Genomic DNA, 14,259 nt, shown 5'->3' with positions numbered 1-14,259 from the left:
CGCACCCCGCTTTCCGAAGACCGCACACCAGTTGGGCCAGTACATATTCCCCTCCCGTGACTGGAGCGGAATAGCCCTTTCTCTTCTTCCCCAACCCTTGTCGTTGGAGGAGTCCCTCAGTCCCTCGCTTTGCTGCCTCCTCCCTCCCCCACCCCCAAAGCTTGGAGGTTCCCCGGCAAGGGGGAGAGAAAAAAATTGAAACTTACACTTTCGTGCATCCCTCCCGGCGTGACGCTGCGCGCTGACGTCAAGGGGCTGTAATGGTGGTGTGCCTCGAGATTTTTTTCATCAAACAAGTGTGCCTTTGCCCAAAAAAGGTTGGGAAACACTGATATAGAGGAGGGAGAAATGTTGTTTTCTGCTGCTCCAGAGAAGCGGACACGGAGCAATGGATCCAAACTACAAGAAAGAAGATTCCACCTAAACATTAGGAAGAACTTCCTGACAGTAAGAGCTGTTAGACAGTGGAATTTGCTGCCAAGGAGTGTGGTGGAGTCTCCTACTTTGGAGGTCTTTAAGCAGAGGCTTGACAACCATATGTCAGGAGTGCTCTGATGGTGTTTCCTGCTTGGCAGGGGGTTGGACTCGATGGCCCTTGTGGTCTATTCCAACTCTATGATTCTATGAAAAGCAGAATGTATATATTTTTTATGCACAGTGGGGTAAATTTACGTCCTCACTTTGCATAATCCTGGTTTTGGTAGCTCTGGGGAGATGCAAGGAACTGTGCCAAAATGCTTGCCTCTTCCCTCCACCCTTCCATGTGTGTTTCATCCTAAAGTTTTGGTATTTTGCTCCATTTGTAAAACAGGCACATATGTGTTGTGCCATTGCCCCTTCCTTGAATATGGTGGCTCAGTCTAGACCAGAGTCAGATGGAAAGTGAAGATTCTGTCCATAACAGAATCTTCATCCGAACCAGCAGCCTACTGGAACTAGTGATTCTTTGCAGATTCAACCTTCCTGCTGAATATAAATCTTGGCTAGTTCTGATTAAGAGACATCTTGTCAACAGCTACCTAAAGGTGATCTCCTCCACCCTATCCTTTTGGCTCTCCAACAAGAGTCCAGTTCTTGTGTGGAGCCAGGGCAACCATCGCAAGTTGCCATCTCTCTCTCTTTGCTTAGGAAAGCTTGCCTTGCCTGTAGATTCCTGTCCCCCTTCTTGGTTCATCCTTTCCTGCTATCACCGCTACTTTCTCTTCCCTGCTGACCACACTTAGCCCCCTTCTGGTCAAGCTTGTGGCTATGCAAGATGTGTAATATTCACACTGAGTGCTAGTAAATGGAACTATATATGGCAGCAGGAATAATAATAATAATAATAATAATAATAATAATAATAATAATAATAATTTAAAAAATTATTTATACCCCGCCCTTCCCAGTTCAGAAAACTGGGTTCTGGGCTGTTAACAACAAATTTAAAACACTTAATTGATGGAACAAGAAAAGCATAAAATACAGTATAAAACGTGAATAACAATAAATTCAAAATTCAAAAATCAATTTAGGGGGGAAATCCATCCAATAAACATTAGATGATCACCAGGGCTAGCTGGCTAAATTAGACCTATTTGGGCCAGCGAGGAGACCAAGGGAGAATTAGCTGTGGGATCCCAGAGTGGGTAATCTTCATAAAAAGGGGAGGGAAGGAAGGGGAATAAAAGATCAGGCTAAGTTCAAATAGAAAGCCAGGCGGAACAGCTCTGTCTTACAGGACCTGCGGAAGGAAGTTAAATCCTGCAGGGCCCTGGTCTCATGGGACAGAGCATTCCACCAGGTCGGAGCCATCACTGAGAAGGCAGCCTCCTGCAGGTTTTAGTCATCAAAAAAAAACTGCTTCAACCCAACCTAACAATATGTTGGGCTAACTAACTTTGAGCCTGATCCTCAAAGTGTAATACTGATGGCTCCTTGTATGCAAACTAAGTTGCTGTGGTTCTGTGGCTTTTGTGACTCTTGAATGAGTTTGGGCTGTAGTATCAAAGTTCAAACACCAGTCACGCCACCACCACTTTATGTCCTCTAAGAGCTCTCAGTCTAGGTAGCTGAAATTGCTAAAGAGTTTGGGGAATAAAGGCAGCCAAGCAAATTAAAACTTTTTTAAAAAACAGAAATTAACTGATTAAGAAATCCAATTAATCATATTTTCTGATCCCTTGTCCCCGATGTTCCTTCTCCCCAGCACCACCATCAAAAATGAAGATGAAAAAAAAAGGCTTAAAAAAATAAGACTTTTCTGGCATGAGTATTCCAGAGTTGGTTTCTGTTAGGGCTGGTTAACAGGCAAAAGAAGACTTTGGGCGCCCCAAGAAAATTTGCAATGGTTTTTCATCCTTCCCTTTTTTCAAGTTTTAAATTACTGTACTTTTCCATGTATAAGACAAGTTGTTTTTTTAAATTAAAAAGTATGTTAAAAATTTAGGGTCGTCTTAGACATGGATTGTCAGTGGCTATTTGGTGTGTTATGGGTGACTTTGTCAAGGGCTTGTGTTGATTGGCTGTCGCTGTGGCAATAGGGCGGGTGATTGGCGGCTTCTGCCGGCGCGGGGACAGGCGATAGGTGGGTTTTGCGACATGTATGAGTGGGAGTGTAGGTCAGGCTGGTGAGCGATTTTGGCAATCCCCCCTAAAAAAAACTCAACAACTCTGGGCCACCCCCGCAAGAAAAAGCTCAACAGCGCTGAGCAATCTCCCCTCATTTTCTTAATTTGGAGTCCCCCAAAATAGGGGGCGTTTTATACCCGGCGACGTGTTATACACGGAAAAATACGGTAAATCGTTCAAATTCAAGCGAGCATATCGGATCCAATCCATACCATCTACTCTCAAGAGTATACAGATAGGTAGCCGTGTTGGTCTGCCATAGTCAAAATAAAAAAAAATCCTTCCAGTAGCACCTTAAAGACGAACTAAGTTAGTTCTTGGTATGAGCTTTCGTGTGCATGCCCTGCAAACTCTTATTCTATATACAGGTAGGTAGCTGTGTTGGTCTGTCATAGTCGAAACAAAATAAAATAAATTCCTTCCAGTAGAACCTTAGAGACCAACTAAGTTTGTTATTGGTATAAGCTTTCATGTGCATGCGCACTTCTTCAGATACTCTGAAGAAGTGTGTACCTGAAGAAGTGTGCATGCACACAAAGCTCATACCAATAACAAACTTAGTTGGTCTCTAAGGTGCTACTGGAAGGAATTTTTTTCTTCCTTATTCTGTATGTTAAGTCTGCAAGCTGCGCATATTCTGTCAGCTTAAGTTGCCAATGTTCTTTAGGTGGGACCTCGCTTGCTTTCCATTCTGGGCTAACAAAACATGGGCCGCAGTAATAACATACATAAATAACCTTCTTTGGCACCTGGGAATTTCAGTCTGAATTAGCCCCAATGAAAAGGACTCTGGGTTGGTGCAGTTTTTTTGGGAAAATTACTTTTAAACATTATTTCCAATTTATTATGGATGGATTCTATGAGATCTTTGCAGGGGCTTCTTACCAACTCCAGTTAAGCGCTTCCTGATTTTACTCACCGCTCTGGACCTGGGACTGAACTCAGACCCCCACCATACAACCTCCCACCTTCTCTGGTAAATGACCAACCACTCCAAAGAAGCTACATAGAGATAGTCATACAGATCACCATCCTGGGTGCATTTTCAATAACATACTCTTGTTAAGAGTCGTCAACAGGCTCATCTCAGCTATCTGCCAATCTCCCATTCCCACCACCCTTCTGAGTAATACCCCTCCCCACCTTCTCACTATATAGAAGGATCTGGCAACTTCTGTTTCAGTTTATCTGAAGACGTGTGCATGCACACGAAAGCTCATACCAAGAACTAACTTAGTTCGTCTTTAAGGTGCTACTGGAAGGATTTTTTTTTATATATTAAAAACAGAAATGTAAAGTATTGCACTTGGGCAAAAAAAATGAGAGGCACAAATACAAGATGGGGGACACCTGGCTTGAGAGCAGTACATGTGAAAAGGATCTAGGAGTCTTGGTTGACCACAAACTTGACATGAGCCAACAGTGTGACGCGGCAGCTAAAAAAGCCAATGCAATTCTGGGCTGCATCAATAGGAGTATAGCATCTAGATCAAGGGAAGTAATAGTGCCACTGTATTCTGCTCTGGTCAGACCACACCTGGAGTACTGTGTCCAGTTCTGGGCACCACAATTCAAGAAGGACACTGACAAACTGGAACGTGTCCAGAGGAGGGCAACCAAAATGGTCAAAGGCCTGGAAACGATGCCTTATGAGGAACGGCTAAGGGAGCTGGGCATGTTTAGCCTGGAGAAGAGGAGGTTAAGGGGTGATATGATAGCCATGTTCAAATATATAAAAGGATGTCACATAGAGGAGGGAGGAAGGTTGTTTTCTGCTGCTCCGGAGAAGCGGACACGGAGCAATGGATCCAAACTACAAGAAAGAAGATTCCACCTAAACATTAGGAAGAACTTCCTGACTGTAAGAGCTGTTTGACAGTGGAATTTGCTGCCAAGGAGTGTGGTGGAGTCTCCTACTTTGGAGGTCTTTAAGCAGAGGCTTGACAACCATATGTCAGGAGTGCTCTGATGGTGTTTCCTGCTTGGCAGGGGGTTGGACTCGATGGCCCTTGTGGTCTCTTCCAACTCTATGATTCTATGATTCTAACAAGACGAACATACGTTTAGAGAAGATTGGAAATCATTTATTGAATATAAGGGAAATAATTGTGCACAGCTGAAAACACTGACAGCATTAAGATAAATTCAAAAATGTAAATAAGCTTTGATGGATGCAGTAATGGAATACTGAATGGTATAGTTTTTGGTGAATATGCAGGGATATATGATATGTAAAGGGGACGCGGGTGGTGCCGTGGGTTAAACCACAGAGCCTAGGACTTGCTGATCAGAAGATCGGTGGTTCGAATCCCCGCAATGGGGTGAGCTCCTGTTGCTCGGTCCCTGCTTTTGCCAACCTAGCAGTTCAAAAGCACGTCAAAATGCAAGTAGATAAATAGGTACCGCTCCAGCAGGAAGGCAAATGGCATTTCCATGCGCTGCTCTGGTTTCGCTAGAAGCAGCTTAGTCATGCTGGCCACATGACCCTGAGCTGTACGCCATCTTCCTCGGCCAGTAAAGCGAGATTAGCGCCGCAACCCCAGAGTCAGTCATGACCGGACCTAATGGTCAGGGGTCTCTTTACTTTATGGTATGTAAAATGAACCCTGGAAAGAGAAGAAGGGAAGTCATTGATATTTTAAGGATGTTAAAATGAGCACTTGAAATTGTAAAACAGAAAATTTTATAAAAATTATATATGAAAGAAAAGAAAAGAAAGATCTCATAGAATCATAGATTTGTAGAGTTTGTTCATGATATGCCTCCACACCAGACAGCTGGGATTTGGAGCTTGCTGAATGTTGGAAGTTTCAAGGTGCATAAAGGAATTTGCTTCTTCACGAAGCACGAACTACGGAACTCACTTCTGAAGGAGGGGGGGCGTGGTTGCCACCAGCTTGGATAGCTTTAAAAGAGGATTTGATAAGTTCATGGCGGAGCGGGCTATCAATGGCTGCGAACCACAGTGGCTAGGTTCTGCCTCCACAGACGGAAGCAGTCATGCTTCTGAATGCCAGTGGCTGGAAACCACAGGAGGAGAGTATGTTGCTCTTCTGCTTGGGTCCTGTTTGCAGGATTCCCATGGGGATCTGGTTGGCCGCTGTGAGAACAGGGTTCTGGACTAGATGGGCCACCACTAACCTCTTTTTTTGGTGTTCTTGTTTTCTTGTGACATGGGGACACCGCCCTCCATTAGGGCATCGCTGTCGAGATTATCAGTGAACTGATACAAAACTAGGGCGTAACTTTTCTAGATGGTTCAATAAATTCAGTATTTGGTGAAAGTATTGTTCTTAAAAGCTTTCTCCTAGTCTTATAGACTTGTTTCATACCGTTATTGCAGCTTGTAAAGGTAAAGGACCCCTGGACGGTTAAGTCCAGTCAAAGGCGACTATGGCGTTGTGGTTCTCATCTCGCTTTCAGGCCGAGGGAGCCGGCGTTTGTCCACAGACAGCTTTCTGGGTCATGTAGCATGACTAAACCACTTCTGGTGCAATGGAACACCACAACGGAAGCCAGAGTGCACGGAAACGCCGTTTACCTTCCCACCACAGCAGTACTTATGTGTCTACTTGCAATGGTGTGCTTTCGAACTTCTAGGTTGGCAGGAGCTGGACAGAGCAACGGGAGCTCACTTGGTCTTGGAGATTCGAACTGCCAGCCTTCCGATCGGCAAGCCCTAGGTTCAGTGGATTAGACCGCAGCGCCATCCACGCTTGTACCCAGCAGTGAACTGATTAGGGTTGCCAGATTTCTAGAAGTAAAATGGAGCTTTTGGGGGGAAATGAAATTCAAAGTTGTTGAACTTTTTAAAGGAAAAAATTCTGGGAAATTCTGGACGTATGGCAACCCTTGTAGTGATGGGATATTCAGAATTACAGTGTTAGTGGCTCACTTTTGAAATGTACATAGAATTAGCATTGATTTCATATACCTAAAGGAGATTATAGCTTTATAGATCTTAACCTTTTCCTTTTAGTTGTCTGAAAAGCTTTGAAGGCCACCACAGATGAGTTAAATATTTTTGCTGATACTTTTAGTTGTTCTGGCATGGCTGCGCAAGCATGGGTGCCGCATTCATTCACATAAAACAACAACAGGAGTTTCATCTATGTAGGTGAAGGAATGTATGCTTGAGTTTGGCCGCTGAAATGTTCATTAGCGGAACAGAAATACTAGTTCATTGACTACCGGTATATTTCTATCCTGGTTTTTGCAGGTGGGCAGAGTATACCACCACTGATGTCTTTTATTAACTTATGAGCAGAGGGCGATGTTTATGTTGCAAATTTATTGTAATGTATGTTGTTGGTCTTTTGCTTATTTTGCTTTGGTTCTTGTCTGTTTTCTGTAAGTTTTTGGCTGTTTTAAATTTGGAGGTTTAAGTATATATATGTTGGTGGGAAACTGTCGTGTGACGGGCCAATGGCCGTAATAAATATCAATCAATCAATCAGGTGGGCAGAGAGTTTTGCCTCTCAGAACGGCTTATGACAATCAAAGCGCTAAAATGCATCTCAAAAAATTATAAAATAACCAACAGTAGTAGCAAATCAACAATAATAAAAGAGGAAAGATTGGGATCTTACTGGTTTAAAACTGCTGCCTAAATGTGAAGATAAATGTTCATCTGCTGAGAGTCCTTGGACATCACAGAATGGTTTCTCTGCTTTTTCAGGCTTGGCTTCTTAGGGGATCCTCATTTTGAGCGTCGGCTCACCTGTCTTTCAACGGAAGTGACTAGTATTTCAGAGAGTTGAGTGTAGCACCCTTGAAGTGTAGCTTCTCAATTGCAATTGCACCTTTCTTCTCTGAAATAGAGATTTGACATGAGATGATGAGTAAGTTTTAGAAATGAGTCCTTGAAAAGTGCATACAGTCATACCTCGGGTTAAAGACGCTTCAGGTTGAGCGTTTTCAGGTTGCGTCCCGCGGCGACCCGGAAGTAACGGAACAGGTTACTTCCGGGTTTCGCCGCTCATGCTTGCGCAGACACTCAAAATGATGTCATGCGCAGAAGCAGCGAATTGTGACCTGCGCAGACGCAGGTTGCATTCTGCTCAGGTTTCGAACAGTGCTTCGGAACGGATCCCGTTCGCAAGCAGAGGTACCACTGTAGTTCAAAAAGCAGCCAGACCCCTGAAATGGAGGGTAGAGGAAAAGCCCATGCACAGTTGTTGTTTTTAAAAAACAAAACAAAACCAGAGGCCAGTCCATCTAGTGTAGGCATAGGCAAACTCAGCCCTCCAGATGTTTTGGGACTACAACTCCCGTCATCCCTGACCACTGGTCCTGTTAGCTAGTGATGATGGGAGTTGTAGTCCCAAAACATCTGGCGGGCCAAGTTTGCCTATGCCTGATCTAGTGCCTTGTTGTTCCTCCAAAATTTGGGCATGGGAGGACAGCTTTGTAGGTGATAGAACTTGAAAGAGGAGAAGCCAGCCAAAGGGGTGAAAAACAAACAGGATATATGCTATAATATTGTATGGGAGCAGAACAAAAACATCTGTAAAGTGATGGGCAAGGAGATTATCCATGCTTCCTCCAGGTGCTTCCCTGTGCTCAAATCCTCCTGAGATGGCAAGGCAAATGGACAAAAGAATTATTATTTCCTTGGACTTTTATGTCCGACAACATTACTGTTGTGAAATATGGACACAGTGAGTAGAACGAAGCTTAGAAGGCATTCACAGGGCAGTTTATTCCGTTTTCACGACTTTCCCCAGCCTAGCTGTTAATTTCTCCATTGTATTTGAGGTTTCACGTGACGTAAAAGCCACTTCTGGAACTGTAGTGCTCATTTCCATAGAAAATACTAGCTGGAGCGGCTGCACTGCATTGTAGGGGTCTCTTAGCCAAATCTTATGCGGGATGCTTAAGGAATTATTATACCTGCATTTAATGGTAGATAAGAATGTCATGCTAGAATGTTAAAATTCCTTATAGAGAACAGATATGGGTATAGGAAGGCATACTTTTTGTGATTTTTAAAAATTTACGTGATGTTCAAAGTTATATGCATTAAATGGCAATACCTCAAGGACCGCCTCTTTCCATATGAACCTACCTGGACCCTGAGGTCATCTTCAGAGGCCCTCCTTCATGTTCCTCCTCATCGAGAGGTGCAGAAGGCAGCAACATGAAAACGGGCCTTCTCTGCAGTGGCTACCCATCTGTGGAATGCTCTCCCCAGGGAAGTTCGCTGGGCGCCTTCATTATACACTTTTAGGCGCCAAGCAAAAACATTCCTTTTTAACCAGGCCTTTGGTTGACCCAATTTACATCCTATGCCCTTTTAAAATGTTTTTTTTTGGGGGGGGGGTGCTATTGGGTTGTTGTTTTTATTTTTATTTGGTATTTTGTGGTTTTATATCTTGATTTTGTTCTGTGAGCCGCCCTGAGACCCCCCTCCCTGGGTATATAAATTCAATAAATAAAATAAAATGTTAATAACGGGGTGGGGACAAAGTATCAAATAAGATCAAACAAAGTTTGGCTCGCTTACAGGGGGTGGGGGGTGGGAGAGTGTTGCCTGAAAGTATTATTCCTTGCCTACAGTGGGGTTTATTATCTTGGCTATTTATAGTGGAGAGTTTGTTATCTATGACATTTGTGGCTTGCGAGGATAAACAGAAAAGAAGCATTGCAAATATGGGCAATTCTCCCCACACTCATGAAGCAAATTAGCTGTTTCATTGTTCCTGCGGAAATCTTGCGGCCCTGTTAAATTCAGGCTCGTCAAAGCATAAACGACTGTGCTTTGTTAGGTCAGGTAGGAACGACGTGAAGCCCAGTTCGTGAATCGATACGGTTCAAGCGTCTGCACGGAATAACGAGATAATAATTTCCCTCCCGTGTGCTGCGTGCAAGCGGGATTCAAATAAGGGAGCTCTTTCTAAGCTCCCCAGCTCGGATCTCGGCTGCGCTGCCTTGCACTCTCGCAAATCCGGCGAATACTGCAGGCATTGCAGTGGCAGCAGGAGCTGCAGACTGTCCTGATTTTGTAAAGATGACATCATCTCTATTAATGTGCGGTGCTGAGAATGCTGGAGGGAGGGATGCCGAGGCAGTGTGTGAGTAGAGATGGATGCAGATATTTATGGATCTGTACACGCATGCAGCAATTTTCAGAAACCCTCCTTGTTCAGACCTCAGCTATAGATGTTCTGGGGTTATTTACTTTTAAAAAAACAACCTTGTAAATGGCTGGTGCTAGGCATGAATTTCATGGCACACTTAGAGGGGGAAAGAGGCACAATTTGTTTCTGGGTAAATAACCAACAATGAAATGCAGACTACTTTATTTGGTAATTGCTGATGCTTACCTGGGCTGGAATCCATTCTGGAGGGAATCGTTTTAAGGCAACCTTTTAAAAGACATGGAGTGTTTCCAGCTTTGTTGATATATTTATTTTATTGTTGGGATTTAATGAAAGGGCACCCAGTTGTTCACAAAACCACCCCCGCCTTTCCCCTTCAGCATGTGTAGAACATCTTAATTTGGCCATAAACGGGCATTCTTGTATTTTATTAAGGCATTCCTCAAGAGTTGGGAGATATTGATTTCTTTGGATATCTGGAATAAATGAGCTATATATTTAAAAGTGGGGGGGGGGGATGGGGACCGGGACTTACATGCTTTTACCAAATGTAAAAAGCTGGTCAAAAGAATTGCCCACAAAAATGCAAGTATGGAAAAGCTGGCCGCCTCCCAGAACAAAGGAAGCTGAGAGGGGGAATGGAATTAACAGGTAACACTGTGAGTAATGCAGTAGGGAGGAGAGAGGTGTATAGATTTAAAGCTCGTTGGTTTGCTACTGACCATCCTCTCTTGGTCCAACTCCAGATGGTTGGGTGGATAGTCTGAAGGCTGGGGGATGGTGCAGATGATGCGTTTGTGTGTAACCCCCCCTCCCCTAATGATTTTCAAAGTATTTCCAGCAGAAAAGTCTGAAATTGTTTTGTGTGTTGCATAAACGTATCTCATTCCAGGGTACAGTGGTACCACAGGTTAAGAACTTAATTCGTTCTGGAGGTCCTTTCTTAACCTGAAACTGTTCTTAACCTGAAGCATCACTTTAGCTAATGGGGCCTCCCGCTGCCGCAGCGCCGCCAGAGCACGATTTCTGTTCTCATCCTGAAGCAAAGTTCTTAACCCAAGGTACTATTTCTGGGTTAGTGGAGTCTGTAACCTGAAGCGTCTGTAACCTGAGGTACCACTGTACTTACCCAAATTAAGAGAATTGCATTAAAAGTTCTTAAGCTAACATAGCCGATTTCTTTGTAAGCCCATACGAAAGCTCTGTTTAGGGATCAAACACAGGCATAGGCAAACTCGGCCCTCCAGATGTTTTGGGACTACAACTCCCATCATCCCTAGCTAGCAGGACCAGTGGTCAGGGATGATGGGAGTAGTAGTCCCAAAACATCTGGAGGGCCGAGTTTGCCTATGCCTGATCAAACTGAAGCTCAGAGTTTAAAAGTACAGGGTCGTTTCTAGTTTGGGTAAGTATCTTCGTGGTCACAAGGCATCAGATACCTTTTGGAAGTGGGCCAAACATGCAGTGAAGCTCCTTTGATGTAAGAGTGCACCAACGTGTCTCTCCTAGGTTTGAATTCAGGAGCAGGTATATTTTTCCAGCGGTGCCAGCCAATGAATTTGATGTCTGCACCCGCGAACTGTGACTCGGAGGGCTCCTGTGAAATTGTAATGGAGGTGAATGGCTGCAAAGCAATTAGCAGCAGGCAGAGCCTGATTCCCATTTCATTTGCTTGCCATATCAGTTTGGCATTAGGTACATGTAAGGGATGTGGGTGGTGCTGTGGGTTAAAACACAGAGCCTAGGACTTGCCGATCAGAAGGTCGGCGGTTCGAATCCCCGCAACAGGGTAAGCTCCCGTTGCTCGGTCCCTGCTCCTGCCAACCTAGCAGTTCGAAAACACATCAAAGTGCAAGTAGATAAATAGGTACCACTCTGGCTGGAAGGTAAACGGCGTTTCTGAGCACTGCTCTGGTTTGCCAGAAGCGGCTTAGTCATGCTGGCCACATGACCCGGAAGCTGTACGCTGGCTCCCTCGGCCAATAAAGCGAGATGAGCGCCACAACTCCAGAGTCGGTCACGACTGGACCTAACGGTCAAGGGTCCCTTTACCTTTACCTGTACATGTGGGACCCTCCCAGGTTCCTTCGCTCATCATTTCAGGGCCCCTGGAATGTGAGAGGCAACGCCTCATAAAAGATATTACACAGTGCAGGATTATTCACGAACAGTAGCTTCATATAAAGTCGGCCTGGATTGGATCAATTTTAAATCATTGGCAATTTCCATCCGCTTCTTGCATTTCCAAACTCATACATTATCCCAACAAGCATGCGTACTAATTGGCTGCTAGAAGAGTTGAAATCTATTTTCTTGCAGCTAAATAAAGCATGGGTAGCTACCAAGGAGAATAATTCGGAACATCTGGTCATGTTGCCCGTTTCCATTTTGTGCCTTGGAATGAATGTGTGTTGGAATTGATATACAGTGGTACCTCAGGTTAAGTACTTAATTCATTCCGGAGGTCTGTACTTAACCTGAAACTGTTCTTAACCTGAAGCACCACTTTAGCTAATGGGGCTTGCTGCTGCTGCTGCCGCGCCGCCAGAGCACGATTTCTGTTCTCATCCTGAAGCAAAGTTCTTAACCTGAAGCACTATTTCTGGGTTAGCGGAGTCTGTAACCTGAAGCGTATGTAACCTGAAGTGTATGTAACCTGAGGTACCACTGTAGAACAATGCTGTTGCTATGCAAGCACTCTCCCCATCATAGGTGAGGCCTTGTGCAGGGCTCAGGCTGACAGCTATAAGACAACCGAGCTTTGATGCTTTGACAGAGGAGCAGTCCTCTCCTTGTTGCTAGCTCCACCTTTGCTGAAAGGTGTCTCTTCAGTTAGAGGAGTCCAGCTTGCTCCAGCAGTCATGTATGTTAACAGAGCGAGGGAGATCCCAGTGGCAGTTGGGCTTCTGAGATGGAGTCCTCTGAGGACGTCAGTATGACATCCTTGAGCCAGAGGGGTGCGCTAATATCATAGGCTCATATCGCAGATCATATAACACTGGTCCTGAAAGATCCCAGTATATTTCCAAGCACAATTCAAAGTGTTGGTGCTGACCTTTAAAGCCCTAAACAGCCTCGGCCCAGTATACCTGAAGGAGTGTTTCCACCCCCATCGCTCAGCCCGGACACAGGTTCAGCTCTGAGGGCCTTCTGGATGTTCCCTCCCTGTGAGAAGTGAGGTTACAGGGAACCAGGCAGAGGGCCTTCTTGGTAGTGGCGCCCGCCCTGTGGAACGCCCTCCCATCAGATGTCAAGGAAATAAACAACTACAGTGGTACCTCTAGTTGTGTTCCGCTCTTGTTACAGACTTTCATCTTATGAATGCGGCAAGCCCGGAAGTTTAATTCCGGGTTTGCCACACGCACATGCACAGAAGCGCTCTGTCGCGCCACGCACGCGCACGGAAGAGGCGCTCTAGTTGCAGACTTTTCAGGGTGCGAATGGCACCCCAAAGCAGATTAAGTCTGCAACTAGGGGTACCACTGTACCTGACTTTTAGAAGACATCTGAAGACAGCTCTGTTTAGGGAAGTTTTTAATGTTTGATGTTTTATTGTGTTTTTAATATTCCATTGGGAGCTGCCCAGAGTGACTGGGGAGGCCCGGCCAGATGGGAGGGGTCTAAATAATTCATCATCATCATCATCATCAGGGGATTGCCCCGCATGCAGTTCCCCTTCTGACATTAGTCCTTAGTTTCATTCCTTGAAGAAAAGGGAGTCATCTTCCAGGATCATGACATGCACAAGGCAGCTTACAAAAGAGATGAACTGTACAACCTTAACACCAAACAAATTAACAAGCAAGCAGAGGTTTTAAAAAGCAAATCACACAACGGAAGATTGAGGGCGGTGGGATTGCACTCTCCTCGCCTTCCCTGGCTTTAGTTTATCCTGCCAGTCATAACCAGCACTGTTTGTTTAGGGAAGTAAATGGGAGATTAAGAGGTTGTGTTTCGCCATTCTATAGGTATCTAAGGACACTAAGCAAGATCACTTACTCGCAGACTAAAGGACCGAAAGTTTGCATGAGAAAAGGCTGTTGGTTAACTGTGCCTGTCATGAAAAATAAAATGTCCACGTTGTTTTGGATAATGATTTTAATCAACTATCTGCATTTTCTGGAAACAGTTGAAGACATTTTGTTCTGATAAGCTTACCCAACTGGATAAAAGTTTTTACCACTAGTGTCTACTTGCTAGGGTTTTAGTCTTGCTTTAAATATACTTGTGTTTTAACTGTTATTACTTATCTTACCTGTAAATTGCATTGAGAAGGTGATTTAGAAGGCAATTAATAAATGTAATTATAATAATAAATAACAATTTTGCAGCTTACCTTGAAAAATGTCACACTGTCTTCATTGGTGTTTAGTTCCTATTAAGTGTGTTTTTGGATTGCAGCCTAAATATTTGCAGCACAATGATAAATACATGGCAATACTTATTGTGTCATACTTCTAGTGCTTGACCTCTCGGCTCATGTTTTGGACCTGTTTATGTTCTCTTATGGGCTTTGAAATATATGTGAGAGGATAATGGACTCAGATTT

At 44.3% G+C, this 14,259-nt stretch overlaps 1 protein-coding gene across 7 annotated transcripts in view; it reads left to right on the top strand.

Annotated features, from left to right (window-relative positions):
- The window catches only part of TRIO (trio Rho guanine nucleotide exchange factor), a 281,042-nt gene that overhangs the window by 60,937 nt on the left and 205,846 nt on the right, over positions 1–14,259 (top strand). The window lies entirely within an intron of this gene.

This window comes from Podarcis vaucheri (assembly GCF_965113315.1).
Source record: "Podarcis vaucheri genome assembly, chromosome: 8".
In the NCBI taxonomy this organism is placed as follows: Eukaryota; Metazoa; Chordata; class Lepidosauria; order Squamata; family Lacertidae; genus Podarcis; species Podarcis vaucheri.
The sequence above is the reverse complement of the archived record's forward strand: the minus strand, read 5'-3'. Positions and strand labels throughout refer to the sequence as shown.